We start from the raw sequence: 21,636 nt of genomic DNA, 5'->3' as shown, positions 1-21,636 counted from the left end.
CTGGACCAATTTCCCTGATGAACATGGATGCAAAAATCCTCAACAAGGTATTAGCCAACCGGATCCAACAATACATTAAAAAAATTATTCACCACAACCTCATGGGATTTATACCTGGGATGCAGGGCTGATTCAATATCTGCAAAACAATTAATGTGATTCACCACATCAATAAAAGAAAGGACAAGAACCATATGATCCTCTCAATAGATGCAGAGAAACCATTTGACAAAATACAGCATCCTTTCTTCATAAAAACCCTCAAGAAAAGAGCATACCTAGAGATCATAAAAGCCATATAGGAATGACCAACGCTAATATTATCCTAAATTGGGAAAAACTGAGAGCTTTGCCCCTAAGGTCAAGAACAAGACAGGCATGTCCACTCTCACCACTGTTATTCAACATAGTATTGGAAGTCTTAGCCTCTGCAATCCGACAACACAAAGAAATAAAAGGCTTCCAAATCGTCCAAGAGGAGTTCAAACTTTCACTCTTCACAGATGACATGATAGTCTATATGGAAAACCCAAAAGATTCCACCAAAAAACTGCTAGAATTGATTCATGAATTCAGCAAAGTTGCAGGATATAAAATCAATGCACAGAAATCGGTTGCATTCTTATACACCAACAATGAAGCAACAGAAAGAGAAATCAAGGAATAAATCCCATTTACAGTTGCACCAAAAACCATAAAATACCTAGGAATAAATCTAACCAAAGAGGTGAAAAATCTATACCCTGAAAACTATAGAAAGCTTATGTAAGAAATTGAACAAGACACACACACACACAAAAAAATGAAAAAAGATTCCATGCTCCTGGATAGGAAGAACAAATATTGTTAAAATGTCAGTACTACCCAAAGCAGTCTACATAGGCAATGCAATTCCTATCAAAATAACACCAGCATTCTTCACAGAGCTAGGACAAGTAATCCTAAAATTTGTATGGAACCAGAAAAGACCCTGAATAGCCAAAGCAATCTTGAAAAAGAAAACCAAAGCAGGAGGCATCATATTCCCAGACTTCAAGCTATACTACAAAGATGTAACCCATCAAGACACTATGGTACGGGCACAAGAACAGACACTCAGATCAATGGAACTGAATAGAGAACCCAGAAATGGACCCACAAACGTATGGCCAACTAATCTTTGACAAAGCAGAAAAGAATATCCAATGGAATAAAGACAGTCTCTTCAGCAAGTGGTGCTGGGAAAACTGGACAGCGACATGCAGAAGAATGAACCTGGACCCCTTTCTTACACCATACACAAAAATAACCTCAAAATGGATGAAAGAACTCAATGTAAGACAGGAAGCCATCAAAATGCTTGAGGAGAAAGCAGGCAAAAACCTCTTTGATCTTGCCCGCAGCAACTTCTTACTCAACACATCTTTGGAGGCAAGTGAAACAAAAGCAAAAATGAACTACTGGGACCTCATCAAAATAAAAAGCTTCTGCACAGCGAAGGAAACAATCAGGAAAACTAAAAGGCAACTGACGGAATGGGAGAAGATATTTGCAAATGACATATCAGATAAATGTTAGTATCCAAAATCTATAAAGAACTTCTCAAACTCAACACCCAAAAATCAAATAATCCAGTGAAGAAATGGGCAAAAGACATGAATAGACATGTCTCCAAAGAAGACATCCACATGGCCAACCAACACATGAAGAAATGCTCAACTTCACTCATCATGAGGGAAATGCAAATCAAAACCACCATGAGATACCACCTCACACTTGTAAGAATGGCTAACATTAACAACTCAGGCAGCAACAGGTGTTGGCGAGGATGCAGAGAAAGAGGATCTCTTTTGCATTGTTGGTGGGAATGAAGCTGATGCAGCCACTCTGGAAAACAGTACGGAGGTTCCTCAAAAACTAAAAATAGAACTATGCTATGACCCAGCAATTGCACTACTAGGCATTTATCCAAGGGATACAGGTGTGCTGTTTCAAAGGGACACATGCACCCCCATGTTTATAGCAGCACTATCAACAATAGGCAAAGTATGGAAAGAGCCCAAATGCCCATTGATTGATGAATGGATACAGAAGATGTGGTGTATATATATATATATATATATACACACACACACACACACACACACACACACACACAGACAATGGAGTATTACTCAGCAATAAAAAAGAATGAAATCTTGCCATTTGCAACTACGTGGATGGAACTGGAGGGTATTATGCTAAGTGAAATTAGTCAGAGAAAGACAAATATCATATGACTTCACTCATGTGCGGACTTTAAGAGACAAAACAGATGAACATAAGGGAGGGGAAACAAAAATAATGTAAAAACAGGGAGGGGGACAAAACAGAAGAGACTCATAAATATGGAGAACAAACTGAGGGTTACTGGAGAGGTTGTGAGAGGGGGGATGGGCTAAATGGGTAAGGGGCACTAAGGAATCTACTCCTGAAATCATTGTTGCACTATATGCTAACTAATTTGGATGTAAATTTAAAAAAATAAAGAAATAAAATTAAAATTAAAAAAGGTGTCATATATTCTATTATATTCATGGCATATAATCTACTCATGCATCTGTTAATAAATATTTAAATTATTGCCAGTGTTTTGCTATTATAAAGAATGCTGAATGTGTATCTTTTATAACGTATCTATAGACAAAAATTTCCAGAAGTGTAATAGGTGCATTTGTCCATGATTTTCCTTTTTTAATTTTTTTCAAATGTTTATTTATTTTTGAGAGACAGAGCACAAGCAGGGGAGGAGCTGAGGGAGAAGGAGACACAGAATCCAAAGGAGGCTCCAGGCTCTGAACTGTCAACACAGAGCCCGAAGCAGGGCTCGAATTCACGAACTGTGAGATCATGACCTGAGCTGAAGTTGGTCACTCAACCAGCTGAGCCACCCAGGCTCTGCACTGACCATGATTTTTAAGTAATGATAAAGTTGGCAAGCAGGTCAACCCAGTGTCAGGGCTCATAACTCTGGTGATGCTATTTTGAACAAAAGTTTGAACTGAGACCTTGAGGAAAAGACAGAGTCTCAAATAATAATAGCTTTGAAGCAGAGACAGTATTTGTGGGAAAAGAGATGAATGTTTGACTTGGGAAATATTAATCAAACATATTTAGAGTATAGACAACAGCAGTTTAGACACATTTTATCTACTTTTAATTTTTATACCTTTTCCATCACATATTTCTGATTCATGTATTCAATAAATAGTAATTTGTGTAATTTTTCTGTGTATAACTTTCTTAGGCACCATGAGGTTTAAAGAATTAGATGTAATTGTTCTTGACCTTTTGGAACTTATACATTCACATGAGAATTTATGAGTCAAGAAAGTATGTATGTGTGAAACCAAAACATGTGTGCAGGGATATGTATCAGCTAAAACATTGCAAATTGTATTTATAAATGTGTAGAAGTCAGTGAGTTTTAATATTGAGAAGTAGAATAAAGAGCAGACATTCCTGTTTTTACAAAAGCATTTATCATTAGTGAAGACTTAGGAAACAGATAAGCAAAAACAAAGGGAAAAATATAGCACACCTGAGAGGTCCATTTTGAGCATGGAGTTTTCCTTTCCTTCTTTCTCTGAGTCAAACTATACATTATACATACTGTTTGGTAACAGTTTTTCACTTAACAATAGATGAAGTACATCTTTGCATGCCATTCCATGTTTACCTAAAACACTTGTGGTGTTTTATTGTAGAAATATACCATATTTATTTAATTGATTCCATATTGTTGAATTTTGGATGGTATCTAAATGTTCAAGATGGTAAATAATGGTGCTGAATCTTTGTATGCATCTTTATTTTGTTAGGATACAGTGAGTAATGGTAATTGATGAGTCAAGAGCCTTTAATATTTATTTATTTGATATTTCATGGTCTTTGATATTTATTTATTTACTTAGGTATTTAATCTCTTTGTAGAAAGATTACTCCAATTTAATACTCCCACCGTGTCCTTGCTAACAATAAAAATTATTTAGAAACATCTATGTTAATTTGATGTCCAAAAGTAGGGACTCATTTTAATTTTAATTTTGCCAAACGCTAGCAAGACTTAACATATTTTTTACAAATTACATTGCCTTGTATGTTTCTATGGGCAGCTTTTTGAGGGAAGCAGTTTTTTTTTGAGTCAAGTGTTAGAAAACAGAATTATTTTGTAAATTAAATAAATTAAGAATTGTTTATCAGGGGTGCCTGGGTGGCTCAGTAGGTTAAAAGTCCGACTTTGGCTCAGGTCATGATCTCATGGTTTGAAAGGTGAGTTCAAGCCCTGCATTGGTGTCTGTGCTGACAACTCAGAGCCCGGAGCCTGCTTTGGATTCTGTGTCTCCCTCTCTCTTTGCCCCTCTCCCGCTCACACTCTGTCTCTCTCTCTCTCCATCCCTCAAAAAAAATAAACATTAAAAAATTAAAAAAAGGAATTGTTTATTAGATCAATAAATATTTTAAAGCCAGATATGGTTTGCAATTTTTAATTACAATCATTTATCCTCATTTGATAATTCTTATATATTGTATTATAGTGAATATACAAGAACAGCAAGAAGAAACATAGTACCAGAAAATTTCAGTCAGATTATATTTACAGGACATTGGTGACAAAAATTAAGCAGCTTCTGTTTCAAATATTAATCATTCTCACCATCCCTCCCCCCAACAATATCTCATAGAGATAAGTAGCATGTAGTACAATTCTGATCATTGACAGGTGGAGTGAGCCCCAGGCCTAAGCATCTATTGCCTTCCAGCATGGAAAGGAAGCTCCTTTCCTGGAAGTGAATTCAGGGAGGAAGGAGGTTGTACTGGATGCCTTATGTTTATATCTTAAGAATTAAAAAACAGATCCAAGTTGAGGTTGTGATTATTCATTTTAGGTGAAAATTTTAAGGAGTCCATTTTGGTTTGAGATGTTTCTAAGAGATGTAACCCAAATCCTCCTGGTCACCCTAGTCTATAGGCCTCTAGGGAAAATGAACCAGGTTAGAAGGTAGAATGTGGGTGACTTAAGTCACCTGGACGGGACTTAAGAAGGAACTTTTATCTTCTTTGTGTTGTTCATATTAAGGGTTGCTATGGACTGAATTTTGTATCCTCCCATGCCCATCACAATTCACATTTTGAGGCCCTAACTCCCAATGTGTTGGTATTTGAGATGGAGACTTTGAAACATAATTAGGTTTAGGTGAGGTCATCAGGTGGAGCCTTCATGATGGGATTATAAGAAGAGACACCAAAGACCATACCCTCTCTTTCTCTCTGCCATATGAGGACACAGTAAATGAGAAATAGTGGCATAAAGCAGAACATTTCAATAAATTTTAACAACTGATATTTGACCTTGAAAAAAATTTTAAATGATCTTTTTAAAAAAAGAATGAATTATGACCAAGTTCTCAGTCCTTGGTGCTACCCTCCTCATACTTCCTCAGACTAACTACCTTAGAATAATTTTTGACCTCTCTCTTTCCTCCTTTACTTCCACCCTCCTTCCTCCTTTGCTATTCTTCCTTCTTTTCCTCCCTGCCTCTTTCCTTTTCTCCTTACCTCTCTCTTGCTTTATTTTCTTCTTCCTCTCAGGTACTATGTGCCAGACACTATTCCAAATTCCCCAGTGGGACTTTCATATTGACGAGATGCATTTGACTGTAAACCAAAAGCAAGCAAATAGATATGGTGTCAGGTGTTGATTAACAATGAAGGAATATAAAGCAGGATAAAGGGGGATAGGAAGTACTAGGGGGTATTATTTTATAATTACTTCTTTTATATAGAGTGGTCTGGAAGAGTGTCTTGGATAAGGTGACATTAGACAAGATACAACTAAAGGAGTGACAACAGCAGATATCTGGAAGAATAGTATTTCAAGCATAAGTTTAGGTGGGAGTACACATGGCATCTTTAAGAAACTGCAAAGCTGAGTGGGTAAAAATGTGGGTGGTAAGGGTTGAGATCTAAGAGATAGCAGAGGGCAATACCAAATAGCTCTTTGTAGACTATTACAGAGAATTTGGCTTTTACTTCGAACGAGATGAAAAGCCATTACAGGGTTTTAAGCAGAGAAGTGATTTTCTCCATGGGCCCCTCACATTTCTGCAAATCTTCAAAGGCATTGACAGATAAGTTGCTTTGAACTGTCTTTTTAAGGATGTTTGCATGGCAAGCAGCCTTGGAAGATAGAGTTATTTCCTTTCCTGTAACAGGTTTGTTTATATTGTAGGATAATAGAGCTATCTTTCTTGGGAGAGGAAGATAGGCAGGTTTATTGCCAACCAGTTATATAACATCAAGGCTTTCTGATTCCTATAGCACAGCCCAGTGCATATACTGGCAATACCTGGCCCTCATCACATCAACCTGTGATAACTGGGGCTTAGGGAACTTATGCAACAATGTTACAATGACTACTGTTATTACTACAAATTGTCTTTTGTCTCTGACCCAGCTTTGGGCCTCTGTCAGTATCTGTGAAACTCTAGCAGGCTATTTTATTAGCTTGCTGGTAGGTAAGATCTCACAACCCTCCCAGATCCTGTCCTTACTGTGATATGATCTGACATATTTGAAAGCACAGTTCTGGCTGACATGTGGAAAGCAGAGTGTAGGAGAAGAATGGTAGAATCAGGGAGACTGGTTAGTAAGGTCTTGGAATAATCTTGGAGAGAAATAACGGTGGCTTGGACCAAGGGGTAGAAATAGTGATAAATATTGAACATTAAACAAAAGAGTTTGGTAATGAACTGGATGAAGGTGTGGGAGAAAGAGAAATGCCAAGGATGATTCCCAAGTTCTTGGTCAGAGCCATAAGAAGAATTGATGAAAAAGATTGCAGAAATCTTGGAGTAGAGGTGGGAAGAGCTAAAAAATTGTTTTGGTCATGTTAAGTTTATTTTTAGTTTTTTATTTTCCTACAGCTTTATTGATGTATAATTGACATAACATTGTGTATGTGTAAGATATGTAAGGTGATTTAATACATGTATATATTGTGAAATAATTACCATAATAAATTAACACATCCATCACTTCATATAGCTATAATTTTTTTGTAAATGTAGTGAGAAAATTTAACATCAATACTTAAAGCAACTTTCAAATGTATAACTCAGTATTGTTAGTTATAGTCACCATGCTGTTAAATACCCAGAACTTACTCAGCTTATAGCTGGAAGTTTGTACCCTTTGACCATCGTCTCTCCATTTCTATCATTCCCTAGTCCCTGGAAACCACCATTCTACTCAGTTTCTATGAGTTCCTCCTTTTTTTTTTTTTTTTTTTTTTTTTTTTTAGAGTATACATATAAGTGAGGTCATATAGTATTTGTCTTTTTTCTGACTTCTGTCACTCAGCATAATGCTCTCAAGTTTCACTTATGTTGTAAATGGCAGGATTTCCTTCTTTTTTATGGATGAATAAAATTCCAGTGTGTGTGTGTGTGTGTGATATCTTCTTTATCCATTCCTCTGTTTATGGACACTTAGGTTGTTTTCATATCTTGGATATAGGGAATAATGATGGACATGGAGTGCAGAAATCTCTTCAAGATAGTGATCTTTTCCTTCAGATATATATTCAGAAGTGGGATTGCTGAATCATATGATAATTATATATATATATTATATTAATTATATATATTATATATATAATATATATAATATATATAATATATATAATATATATTAATTATATATATTAATATCATTATTAAATCATATACTTTTACTTTTTTAAGTTACTTTTAAGATGTTTAGAAACATCTATGTTAATTTGATGTCCAAAAGTAGGGACTCATTTTAATTTTAATTTTCCCAAACGCTAGCAAGACTTAACATATTTTTTACAAATTACATTGCCTTGTATGTTTCTATGGGCAGCTTTTTGAGGGAAGCTCATATATCACATATCGATATGTTCTATTACTTTCTTTTTTGTTTGTTTTTTTTTATATTTCATTTATTTCTGCTCTGATCTTTATTATTTCCTTCCTTCTACTGTTTTGGGGTTTCGTTTAATCTTCTTTTTCTAGCTCCATTAGGTGTAAGGTTAGGCATTTTTCTGAGATTTTTCTTGTTTCTGGAGGTAGGCCTCTATTAGTATATTTTTCCTTCATAGAACAGCCTTTGTCGCATCACAAAGATTTTGACCATTGTCTTTTCATTTTCATTTGTCTCCATATATTTTTAATTTCCTCTTTGATTTCTTGGCTGACCCATTCATTGTTTAGTAGCATGTTATTTAACCTCCATGTATTTTTGCTCTTTCCAGATTTTTTTTTATTTTGGCTGATTTCTATGTTCATAGTGTTGTGATCAGAAAAGATGCATAGTGTGACATCATTCTTTCTGAACTTGTTGAGATTTGTTTTGTGGCCTAACATATGATCAATTCTGGAGAATTTCCCATGTGCGCTTGGAAAGAATGTGTACTGCACTGTTTTAGGATGGAATCTTCTGAGAATATCTGTTAGATTCATCTGGTCCAATGTGTCATTCAAAGCCAGTGTGTCCTTGTTGATTTTCTCTTGGATGATCTATCCATTGATGTAAGTATGGTTTTAAAGTTCCCTACTATCATTGTGTTACTATTGATTATTTCCTATATGTTTGTTAACAGCCACACTATGTATGTAGGTGCTTGCATGTTCAGTGCATAAATATTTACAATTTTTATATCTTTTTTAAAAATATGTGTAAAATATTGAGATATGGTTGACATACAATATGCTGCATATTTAAAGTATATGATTTAATAACTTTGGATATATGTATGTACCTGTGAATCCAATACTAGTCAAGATAATGAACATATCCATCATCTTAAAAGCCTTCTTTGTGCCCCCTTGGTAATGATACCATCTATCTCTCTCCATCCTTTCTCTCCACATCACCTTACCCCATTCTCAGGCAACTACTGATATTTTGCCAGTATGAATCATTTTCTTTTCTTGTAATTTTATGTGAATGGAATATACAATGTGTATTTTTGTGTCTTGTTTCCTGCAACCTAATTATTTCTAGATTTATATCCAGAATATAGAAAATCTCACAAAGGTCAATAAGAAGAAAACAGATACTCCAATAAATAAATGGGCCAAAACTTTGAATAGACACTCTATTAAAAAAGATATATAAATGTCAAATAAGCACATGAAAAGATGCTAAACACCCTTTCTCAAATATTCAAAGTCATTAGGGATATGTCAATAAAAACTACAAGATACCAATATATACCTCTGAGAATAGCCAACATTAAAAAGACTGACCATACCAAGACTGGCAGGATTGTGGAGAATGGAACTCTTATACACTGCTAGTGGGAACGAAAAACGGTGCCAACATTTTGGAAGATAGTTTGGCAGTTTCTTAAAATGTCAATCTTACAACTACTATATGACCCAGCCATTGTACTCCTAAATATTTACCCTAGAGAAATAAAACATATGTTCAAGCAAAGACTCATACACAAATGTTCATATCGGGGCGCCTGGGTGGCTCAGTTGGTTAAGCGGCCGACTTCGGCTCAGGTCACGATCTCACAGTCCGTGAGTTCAAGCCCCGCGTCGGGCTCTGTGCTGACTGCTCAGATCCTGGAGCCTGTTTCAGATTCTGTGTCTCCCTCTCTCTCTGACCCTCCCCCGTTCATGCTCTGTCTCTCTCTGTCTCAAAAATAAACGTTAAAAAAAAAAATTTTGGGGGCGCCTGGGTGGCGCAGTCGGTTAAGCGTCCGACTTCAGCCAGGTCACGATCTCATGGTCCGTGGGTTCGAGCCCCGCGTCAGGCTCTGGGCTGATGGCTCGGAGCCTGGAGCCTGTTTCCGATTCTGTGTCTCCCTCTCTAGACTCTGTCCCTCCCCCGTTCATGCTCTGTCTCTCTCTGTCCCAAAAATCAATAAACGTTGAAAAAAAAATTTTTAAAAAAAGAAGCTTTATTTATAAAGCCTCAAATTGGAAACAATCCAAATATCCATGACCAGGTAAATGGATAGAACAAATTGTGTTATATCTGTATAATGGAATATTAGTCAATCATAAAAGAAGAAAGAACTATTCATACATACAATTGTTATATATTCTTGTTGGATTGTTCCCTTTATGATTATGTAGTGTCCTTCTTTGTTTCTTGTTACAGTCTTTGTTTTAAAGTCTACTTTGTACAATATAAATATTGCTACTCAGGTTTTCTTTTGACATCCATTTGTATGAAAATGTTTTTCATCCCTTAACTTTCAATCTGCATGTGTCTTTAGGTCTGAAAAGTGTCTCCTATGGGCAGCATATAGATGGGTCCTTAGTTTTTTATCCACTCAGTCACCCTATGTCTTTTTATTGGAGCATTTAGTCTATTTTCATTCAAAGTAATTATTGATAGGTATGTACTTACTGAAATTTTTTGGTTATTTTTATTTCTCCTCTGTACTTTTCTTCTCTTGCTGTCTTCTCTTGTGGTTTGCTAGCTTTCCTCAGTGATAAAGAATTCCTTGAATTCCTTTCTATTTATTTATTTTTTTGCTTACCTATTACCAGTTTTTGATTTGTGGTTACCATTGCATTTATATATAATGTTGTATGTATACAGATGTCTGTATTAAGTTGATGGTTGCTTAGGTTTGAACCCATTCTCAAAGTACTAAATTTTTGCCCCTTTATTTTAGGTATATGGTGTCATACTTTATATCCTTTTATTTATGTTTTTGAAAGGTAAGTGTACACATTTAATTTATTTTTGAGAGTATATTTATATTTTGGAAACAGGACATGTCTTACTTAGGCAGACTAGCTGAGAGTAGGTGCACACACATGGAGATGCAAGATGGCAGCAAGAATGGTTCTTTTTTGTTTAAGAAGTTTTTTTTTTTTATGTTTGTTTATTTTTGAGAGACAGAGAAAGACAGAGAATGAGCAGGGAAAGGGCAGAGAGAGAGGCAGACACAGAATCTGAAGGAGGCTCTAGGCTCTGAGCTATCAGCCTACAGCCCAGTGCAGGTGGCTCAAACCCAAGAACAGTGAGATCATGACCTGAGCAGAAGTCGGGTGCTTAACCGACTGAGCCACCCAGGTGCTCTGGTACTGTTTTGTTTTTTATCTCTTTGTTGAAAGTCTCACTGAGGTTCTCCACTCTTTTCTCAATTTCACTGAGTATCTTCATGACCATTAACTTTAAATTCTCTATCAGGCATATCACTTATCTCTGTTTTGCTTCACTTTCTTGCTGTGATTTTGTCTTATCTTTTCATTTGGGACATATTCCTGTCTTCTCATTTTGTCTAACTCTCTGTGTCTGATTCTATGTATTAGGAAAGTCAGCTATGTCTCCTGCTTGAAAAGTAGTGGCCTTATGAAGAAGAGGTCCTGTAGTGGCCTGCAGTGCAATGTTCCCCATTCACCAGGACTTGTGGCTTCAGGGGTGGGTGTCTCCCATGTGTGTTGCAGGCACTCTACTATAGTGGCTGAGCTGTGTTTGCTGTCAATCCAGTTGTCTGCAATGGATCTCTTTGCCTGCTATGGGCAGGGTTTCTCCCTGTGTTGCTCCCTGACTGCATCAGTCTGGGACCTCCTTCAGCCTGAGTTGGGTTGACCAGATGTTTGCCAGAGCTGTGGTCACATGGAACTGCAAGATGCTCTCCCTGTGTTATCCCCAGAGAAGCTTTCATTAGTGGGTGAAGCCTGCTATCAGACCAGATGTCTGCCTTCAGCCCACTGCTGGAGCCACAGTAGAACTGTTTTATGTGGTTATCTTCCCCTTTCCCCAGGTAAGCAATCACTTTGGAGTCGTGTTGACCACTGTCAGGGCTACTGCACAATGCCATGCTTGAGGCACATCTTTGGATGGACTCCTGTGGAGGGTGTGTTGGATGAGACAAATATGCAGGAGAATGTGGAGGCAGGGCATTGGGTGGAAGCTATCTAGGTAGAGAGTGTCCATGCTCCTTCCCATCTGGATACCTAGGCTTAGGGGCAGGGAGGGTGCCTGCCTGCTCTTTTCTTCTTGGAGAAGCTTCTTAGACTCTCTGCTTCTCCTGCACAGTTCTGAGATTAGTAAATAAGCCTCCTTCAGTACACCCCAGGAGTTTTTTTAAACTGCAGCTTCTATGCCTCATCTCCACAGGGTTGTTTGTTATGTTGGCTTTTTAAGGTTGGGGACTCAGTATCCTATCGCCATCTTATTCTCCTAGAGTAGAATACACTGATTTTTAATGTTCCCAGTGTTAAGTCCCACTGATTGTAAAAACTTGTGAAGTGAAGCCCCCTTTAGTTTTTAAAGCCAAATGTTATGGGGATTCATCTCCCCAGTGCAGGTGCCCTGTGCTTGGGGTGCCTGGTGTGGAGTCTGCTCCTCTCCCTTTTTTGTCCTTGCACTCCTCCTTCCCATGGACAGTCTCAGTAGTCACTTTGGCTCCAGAACATGTCTCTTCCCTTTCCACCATTTTAAATGTGACCTCTTTTCTAAATTAACTGTGGAGAGTTTGTTCTCCCCAGTCCATGAGTCATTTTCTGGGTTGTTTACACTGATGTGGGTGTTTTCTAGGGCCAAGGTGTACTTAGGATCCTCTTACTCTGCCATCTTCCCTGGTTTTGTTTCTGCTATAATATTTATTATATCCTTCCTTCTGCTAATGTTGGGCTTAGCTTTTTCTTTTTGCAATTCCTTGAGCTTAAAGTTAGGTTGTTTAAGAATGTGTTGTTTAATTTCTACATTTTTTCTGAATTTTCCCATTTTCCTCCTGTTATTGATTTCTAGTTTCGTACCACTGTGGTCAGAAAAGGTACTTGATATGATTTCAGTTTTCCTTAATTTGTTAAGGCTTGCTTTGTGGCCCAACATTTGATCTATCCTGGAGAGTATTTCATGTGCACTTGAGAAAGATAGCATATTCTGGTGCTGTTCGATGGAATAGTCTATATATATATATATATATATATATATATATATATATATATATATAATGTACATATTCTATAGATAGTTATAGATATAGATATAGAATAGATATAAATATAGATATAGGTGCATTTGGTCTTTAGTGTTATTCAGGTCTGGTTTTTCATTTTATGTCTGGATACTCTATCCAGTGTTAAAAGTAAGGTCTTGAAGTTCCCTACTATTATTGTATTGCTATCTACTTCTCCTTTGAGTTCTGTTAATATTTACTTTAAATATTTAGGTGCTTCAATGTTGGGTGCATATATACTTATAATTGTTATATCTTCTTGATGAATTGACTCCTTTTGTCATGTTAATTTTAGAATGACAATTATACATCCAACTGAAGTGTAAATATTCTATACTCACATATTGTTAACCCAATCATAGACATACAATCAGGAATGTAGGACATATGGGTTTAGAGTTCAGAAGAAAGGTCTGGATAAAGAAGATACATTTGGCAGTTATATCCATGTTGATGATTTTTAAAGCCATGAGACTAAATTTTACCACCTTTAGAGGTATATAGATAGAAGAGGGAAGAGGTTTGAAGACTGAGCACTGAACCACTATACTATGTACAGATTAGGGTATATGGAAAGAGACCACCAAAAAAATAGGAGGAGAACCAAGAGGAAGTGGCATCCTAGAAAGCTTGCAAAGAAAATGTCTCAAAGTGGAAGTGATCAATTGTATTAAAAGCTTATGATAGCTAAGATAAAGACTGAGAATCTACCATTGCATATAGCAATTGTGGGGCAATTGGTGACCCGGTGTAAGCAGTTTCTATTAAGTGTTAATAGCAAAAACCTACTTGAAATAGATTAAATAGAAAAGAAAGCTCAGAACAGAAAATTAAGTTTTGCAACAGTCTGGGATAAAGAAATGAGGTAATAACTGAATAAGAGTATGGAACCAAGGCATGTTTTTTTTTTTTTAAACTGTTATAATATGTTTGTATGCTAATAGTAATAATCTAGGAGAAAGGAAAAATGATAATGAAAAAGATAGAAGAGGGATAAATGTTGGAGTGATGTCTTTGAGTAGGTAGAGGGTATCAGACCTAGAGACAAGAGGAAGCATTAGACTTTGAGAAGAGCATGGACCATTCTTTTCTAACATCAAAAAGAAAGGCAGATTTAAAGCAGATATGATGATGAGAGCTTGAAAATTGTCTCTAATGATCTCATCCCTCTTTTCACAGAAATTGGAAGCAAGATCATCAGCTGAGGGGAGATGGTGTTGAAGGTTTAACGACAGAGAAGACATGGAATGATTATCTAAGTGAGTGGGAGAGGGAATGGGCAAGGAAGACAGGATAAATGCTGAGCAAGTGTTCTCTTAAGGTTAGGGACTATGAAATACAATGGAGAAGGGTAAGCATGGTTGTGCTTTTCTTGAGCCTCATTCTTGGAGTGGAACATCCACTCCATCCTTGAGTTATACAGGTACAAGGACGGAGTGTGGGGAGCTGGGCTTTATGAGCACTGGGATTTAGCCAGGTAAGTATAATTGGAGGAGAGAGGAGTAAGGAGTTGGGAGTTCTGGAAATGAGTGATTATAATTATGAACTATGTTATTAATTTGTGTAGGGAGGCAAGTGAGGACCAGATGGAGATGAGGGAAATAAAATAGTTATTGAATTTAATGGAATATAGGCAAAGCATTGATGGAAAATTTACTTGAGAGTGGTAGAATAAAAGATTGGAATTTTTGGCTGAAAAGTTTATGGAAGAAGGCAGATCTAAGTGCAAGTCTGTTTTATCTAATCCACTTTGAATTCTGTGTCCTGGTCTTTTTACATACCTAACCCAGTCTGGGTACTCATTGCCTCATTTGAATTTTTTTTACTGCAGTCTCTGTTCCATATACTATCCATCTCACAGAAGCAGTAAGAAGCATCTTTCTGAAGAATAATTTTGATCTTGCTACTCAAATTTTAACACATCTATAATGATTCCAGTTCATTTTCAAATCAAATTTTGATGTTCTTTACAAATAATATCCCTATAACTTCTTACTGTGCCCCTATTCACTCCATTCTATATATTTTTTTCATTTTGCACTTATAAACACAGGATATTTTCCAGTAGTTCTCTAAATGAAAAATAAGTAGTTTCCCCCCTTTATCTCCCTGCAATTTCATTGTTTCAAGAAAAAGGATATTAGGTCTAAAGTTTTTCTTTTGCTGCTCGATGGTTCTTTGTAGTATGTTTTCACCATCTCTCTAGAGTAATTTCACCACAATGCCAGACCTTGATCTCTAAGTTTTGATTTATTTCCTCCTGTGATATCTTATAGGCTCAAAGAATAAAGACGCAGGTTGGGTTTTTTTAATCCAAGTATGTGGTAAGATTCAGCCACACAGCCTTCAAACAGGAGTGGGCCTTTGTCCTTTCCATTCCCTCTGGCAGTCTTTGCACAAATGACTCCCTTTGATGTGTTATCAGGGAGTTCCAGATGAAACCCTAACACTTTGTTTGCTTTCATTACTGTATGTTGCTCCAGGCTCAGTGTTCTAATTGGGTGTCTTTCCTTTTAAAGGAACATGTATTTGGGCCTCAGGCTATTGTTTTTTCTCTATTGATTGGTTATTTTGAGTGATCAGTTATCATTTTCATTTGATGACCTCTTGTGTAGAACCCTGGGACTAATGGCACTTGGGTAGTTTTTTATATAATGGATCCTACAACGATTTTTTTTTTCTCCTCATATTTACTTCCCATCATTTTTTCAGGACTTTCAGGTAAATCATTAGTTTGTTTATGAAGACAGTTTAAGAAATATTTTTCTGATATTTCTGAAGAGGGATGCAGGCTCAGCAAAACTAAGTTCTGATAGAAAACAGTTCTTTTGATTTTTGGATGATCCCTTTGAGCCAAGTTGCAGGACTTGGCTCCCTTATTTCTTTTTGTTAGGTACATAAGTTTCCTAGCGTTGCCATAACAAAGCACCACGTAGTAGGTGGCTTACAATAACAGAAATGTATTCGCTTACAGTTCTAGACACCAGAAGTCCAAAATCAAGATGTTGGCAGGGCTCTGCTTCCTCAGAAGCTGGTAGGGGAGGATCTTTCTTGTGTCTTCTATCTTCTGAGAGCCCCAGGCATTCCTTGGCTTATGACAGCATACATCAATTATCTACCTCTTTCTTCTCGGGTCTTCTTGCTATGTTTGTGTCTGTGTCTAAATTTCTCTCTTCTTCTGAGAATACCAGTCATATTGGATTAAGGGTCCACCCTAATCCAGAATGACCCATCTTTTTTTTTTTTTTTCATTTTTTTCAATGTTTATTTATTTTTGAGAGACAGAGAGAGACAGAGCATGAGCAGGGGATGGGCAGAGAGAGGGGGAGACACAGAATCCAAAGCAAGCTCCAGGCTCTGAGCTGTCCGCACAGAGCCTGACATGGGGCTTGAACTCATGAATGGTGAGATCATGACCTGAGCCGAAGTCAGACCCTTAACCGACTGAGCCACCCAGGTGCCCCCAGAATGACCCATCTTAACTAAATATATCTGCAAAGATCCAAACAAGGTCACATTCTAAGGTTCTGGGTAGACATAAATTTTTAGGGGACATCATTCAGTGGATGTAGAGAATAGATCTATGAAAATTGAATTATAGTTATTTCATAGGAAGGTGAATGTTTTGTAATGATGCTGTGCAATTTGGTACCCCTTCCATCTCTACCACCATTTATCTCCTTTATATGAAGAGTTGACATTAAGAGGTGAAAATGACTGGGAATGGTTCATTTCAGTCATTCAAGGTGCTTTTCCCTGAAAACTTTCTCCAAATATTAGAAAAATGAATGCTTTGAGGAGAAAAATAGATTTGGTAAAATACTATTAAAGTAGAAACATTGAGAAATAATGTCCTTTACTGGATAAATGCCTTTTACCTGTGAATGAAAAACTAAACTGAACATCCCCTCAAGTCTTTAATTTTATCCATTTCATTTCCCCTCAGTGGATAACCTCTAACCTATTACTTTACTGAAAAGTCAGCTTAAATGAGTTCTCTCATGATGCAGCATTGCCTTCAATGTCTTCATTTTTTTCTTCCCCCTTTTTTTCTCCATTTTCTTCCATGAAGAAAGTACATCTCTCCTCCTGGCAGAGGCCGATCTTTCCACCTGTGCTCTTAATCTAACCTCTTTTTCTTCCTCTCAGATTTTATTCCTTTGATTTTCCTTTTTCCATTATAAACTTAATCTTTTTGTCAACTAGCTCTTTCCCATATGTTGACAAATACATTTTAGGTCTCTGTCTCCTGACAAACTGCATTTTCTTGACTCTGCCACTAAAGTCAATACTATTTTTCTCAACTCTTTGTGTCCTCTAAGGAGCATTTGACATGTTAACCATCCTCTCTTTGAATTTTCTTTTTCCCCATCTTTCATCTCTTCTAACCTCACTAATATGTCCTCCTGTCTCCTTCACTGGCTCCCATCTCTCCTATTATGTCTTAAAATGGAGGTATTCCCCAATGTTCTCTCCTCAAAATTATGCAATTTCTTTCACGAATTCATCAACTCTCACATCTTCAGTGTATAAATTCCTCTCAAGCCTATTCCTCATTCTCCCAGTTTTTCATAATGCTCAGGAGAAGCAGCAGAGCAACAATAAGGGTATTAGCCATTATTTAGTGAATGCCTACTGTGTGTTATCTACAACACTAGGTGCTTTGTATCTCCTTTTAAAAAACATTATCATATTTAATCCTCTAAGTCTATGAGTTGGATATTATTATTCCTATCTTTCAGAGAAGAAAACAGGCTGAAAGCATTTAGCCAATTTTGCAAAGTCACATAGTAAGGCTTGGTACTGAGAAAGCAAAGGTTCTCTGCATAGACTCCGTCAACATCACCATATGCTGCCATGTACCTCCTTACCTCCTATTTTTTGTTAATATCAACACCTCCTTATTTTATTAATTTCAGAACTCAGATTCTAAACCTCTAGTTTTCCTCCCACTTTCTATTTTCATAGGATTCATCACACAATCACATTATTACTTGTCAAATTCTTCATCATGTCTCCAGTCCATTCCCTCTTTTCCTATTTCAATGTAGCCCCACTAGTTCAAGCACCCATTTCTTACCTTGCCTGTTGCAAAATATATATATTCTCACTATTCCCTGTTGTGTCCTGCACTGCACACTCCTATGTGGTGATTAGCTTTACTAAACTCCAGTTAGAGGGTGCCCTTCACTTTTTTATAGTTCTTCAAAATATTTGTTGCCTATTGAATATTAGGCACAGATTCCTCACACTAGAAGTGATATATAAAGTATTTTGTGAGATATATAAAAGATTTATTTTGACAACAAATTGAGAAAGTACACATAAGACATTTAGCAAAATATTTGCCTATGCAAAGAGTTTAATGCATATTTTATAATTATAATTAACAATAATAATAATAATAATAAATTTAGTGCTCTTCACAACTTACCCTTCCAGCTTACATAGTTTAAGGCCCTTCAAGCCTACTCTCTATTCTAATAGGACACATTAACATGTTTCCACTTTTCTGTCATAGTGCTTTCATGCATACTGTTTTCCTTTCATGTCACTGTTTATCTCTGCTTTTGAAATCCTTTTATTTATAGGTCTTTCTCAAAGGCCATCTTCATGAAGATTTTTCTGATTTAAGATTTCTTGGTCCAGGTTGATAAAATTGTTCTCAACTCTAATCCCATAATACCTTGTTTATAACTGTCAGGTGACAAGCCAGATAGATGATATGGTAATATAATTGTCTGGGTACTTAACTTTTCTTTTCTGAATTATAAGTCTTTGAGGGCAGAATTTGCATCTAATTAATTCTGCATCTCTCTCTCTTTTTTTTTAAAGTTTATTTATTTTAAGAGAAAGAGAGAGAGATGAGACAGAGAGACAGAGAGAGGGAGAGAGAAAGAAAGAAAGAAAGAAAGAAAGAAAGAAAGAAAGAGAGAGAGAATCCCAAGCAGGCTCTGCACTGTCAGCATGGAGCCTGACATGGGGCTCGAACCATGTCACATGGCCTCACTGATTTGCAACGGAGACAGGGGCATGTAGTCCCTAGATGAGCAGGTAGTCATAACCTCATATACTCAAGGACATTTTTATTTCCAAAATGAAAAGTTGGAGAATGAAAGGTAAGGGACAATTAACAGTCTTTGCCACACTTCCTCATGAAATAGTTTGCTATGTTATATTTTGTTTTTACTTTCAGTATCTTCTCATAAGACCACTTAGATTAAATCCTTCTGAATAACTGAGTATTTTGGATAGATAAGTATGTATCTATTAAGGCACTAAAGTTTTTTATTTGGCTCTTTGAAATAGAAAATTTTCAAAATGTATTTCATCTTTGATTGAATTATTGATCTATTTTTATCATTTCTTGGGTGCTCAGCATCATCTTTTTAAACATCAACTATTTTACTGAGCTAAAATAGATGTCCTTGGACAGATTGGTTCAAGTTTCTTTTTATAAACTTTCACTACTTTATTGTGATGTAATAGAGTGATGTGTCCTTGGATACTCACTAGGCTTTTATTCCCATACTCAATGTCCCCAGTTCTTATGTTTATTTTTAAACAATACAGGGACCTCCTCCCCCTGCTAGTAATTAGAATTTTAGTTGATTATGCTTGCTGGTGTAGGTGCAAATACCTACAGGAGCCCTTGTCCCTCTTCTTTCCTGCTGTTTATAGCATTTATGGGCTTAGAAATCAAACAAAAACTATGTGGTTGGCACAGTTCTAGGTATTTTATATATTTTATCCTATACCAACTCTATACAAGGTATTATTATTTTGCTCATCTTATGGGCGATCCAACAGAACACTGAGTTTAAGTAACTTGCCCAAGGTCATAGAGCTAGTAAATAGCAGAGCCAGGATTCAATTTAGACACTCTAACTCCAGAGTTTGTGTTCTTAATAATTATACTGTACTGCCTTTAGGCTTATTTGATTCTATTCAAAGTAAGAATAAATAGATTCAGAAAGAGTGTGAGAGGCACTCTTGTATAAATAGCATTTTTTGGTCTTTAGAGCATTCTCTCCTTGCTCTATTACATGCAGATTGAATTGAAAGACAAGTTCCACAAAGGTGAGGTAATATGGCAGCTTATTTGTTTAGACAATTATGTCAGAAAGCAGTGAGGAAGATTATTCTGTACAATGCAAAGTAGGTCAATTATAAAGCAGAGATTCAGAGGTGAAATCAAGTGTTTCTTCTCTTCTGCATTTGACGTCACTGTAATTGGAAGCCCATTCATTCTCGTTTTCACAGTGGCCAAACAGTTTGATGCCTCTTGTTTTAGAATATATGTGAGACTGATGTTTCACATATTGACTGTTCATGACACCTGGGTGTTAGAGGGAAAGTTTCAAAGGAAGAAAGAAAAAGGGTAGAAAATGCCACTAGTGTTTTTCTTTGGTGCTATAATATAGAAGTTAGTTTCTAAAAATGGTTAATTTAAGGAAAAAAAAAGATTGTCTTTTGGTCAAAGTAAAAAGTATCTTAGGTGGAATATTGGTAGTTTGAAGGAAATGTGCATTTGAAAAATGCAGTGTAAAGTATCTGGGCAACGATTTAGCTTAAAGTATAAATGTAGCAGACAGCATCTTAGAGTGAGAAGGTACGAGCTGGGAATAATGCCAATAACAAGAAAATTAGTCAAGTGCAAAAATGTTCTGTAAATGCTGATGGTGAAGAGTACGCACTATCTAAATTTGTTATAACCTTCACCAGACTGATATTTTCAAAGTACTTTTAGGCTTTGCTAGTTTATTTTGATGAGGAACATCAGTTTTTGGAGTATTTCTTGGGTGTTTACTTATTTTTCTGCTTTAAAAACAACACAGTATTTTATTTTATCTTATTTTATTTTATTTTATTTTATTTTATTTTATTTTATTTTATTTTTATTTTATTTGAGAGAGAGCATAAGCAGTGGAGAGGAGCAGAGGGAAAGAGAGAATCCCAAGCAGGCTTCCTGCTGTTAGCATGGAGCCCCATGCAGGGCTTAATCCCATGACCCTGGGATCATGACCTGAGCAGGAATCAAGTCTGATGCTCAACTGACTGAACTACTCAGGTGCCCCAGAGCATTTTTTTTAATAGAAGAGGTGACTATCACTGAAAAGTAAGAAGTCTTTTTTCTTAGCTATTGCTGTGCATGGTTTTATTGTAAGGCAGCAGCATATTTTGGAGGTCTGCAATTTGGTTTATTACAAAACAAGTACAATAGTACAATTTTCTATAAAATCATGTACTTCTAGCATTTTGTACTCCTGCACCTCATTAGCCTGTCAAAATGAGTGGTTACATTCATTTTTTATATAAACAACACATATAATTACACGTTATAAACTCAGACTGAATCATATAAAGGAAATAAACTAGCCTATATAGCATCAAAATGAGTATGAAAGATGTAGTAGCCTAGCACTAGGAGATTTTATATTTCTAGAACCTGATATTGGCAGACAAATGTTTCTACTTCAAATCATTAGATATTCCCATCTCCTCCTTCTCCCCATCTTACTCAGCTATGAGAACACAAGTATACGTTGATGAACACAGAGCCCATTGAAAAGTTAAAAAAGGAGAGAGAGAGAGAGAGAGAGAGAGAGAGGGGGGCAGAGAGACAGAGAGAGAAGGAAAGAAGAGTTTGTGGAAGT

The 21,636-nt window shown here is 36.4% G+C and overlaps 1 long non-coding RNA gene across 1 annotated transcript in view; it reads left to right on the top strand.

The window, feature by feature from the left end:
* The window catches only part of LOC125923730 (uncharacterized), a 107,175-nt gene that overhangs the window by 16,009 nt on the left and 69,530 nt on the right, over nucleotides 1–21,636 (top strand). Inside the window, exons 4-5 of the long non-coding RNA XR_007458146.1 lie at nucleotides 10,682–10,727; nucleotides 14,159–14,238. This is a non-coding gene — a long non-coding RNA (uncharacterized LOC125923730). The remainder of the gene's footprint in view (nucleotides 1–10,681; nucleotides 10,728–14,158; nucleotides 14,239–21,636) is intronic.

The sequence above is a fragment of the Panthera uncia genome, chromosome B1 (genome assembly GCF_023721935.1).
Source record: "Panthera uncia isolate 11264 chromosome B1, Puncia_PCG_1.0, whole genome shotgun sequence".
Lineage (NCBI taxonomy): Eukaryota > Metazoa > Chordata > Mammalia > Carnivora > Felidae > Panthera > Panthera uncia.
This window is presented reverse-complemented; position numbering and strand designations above follow the sequence as displayed.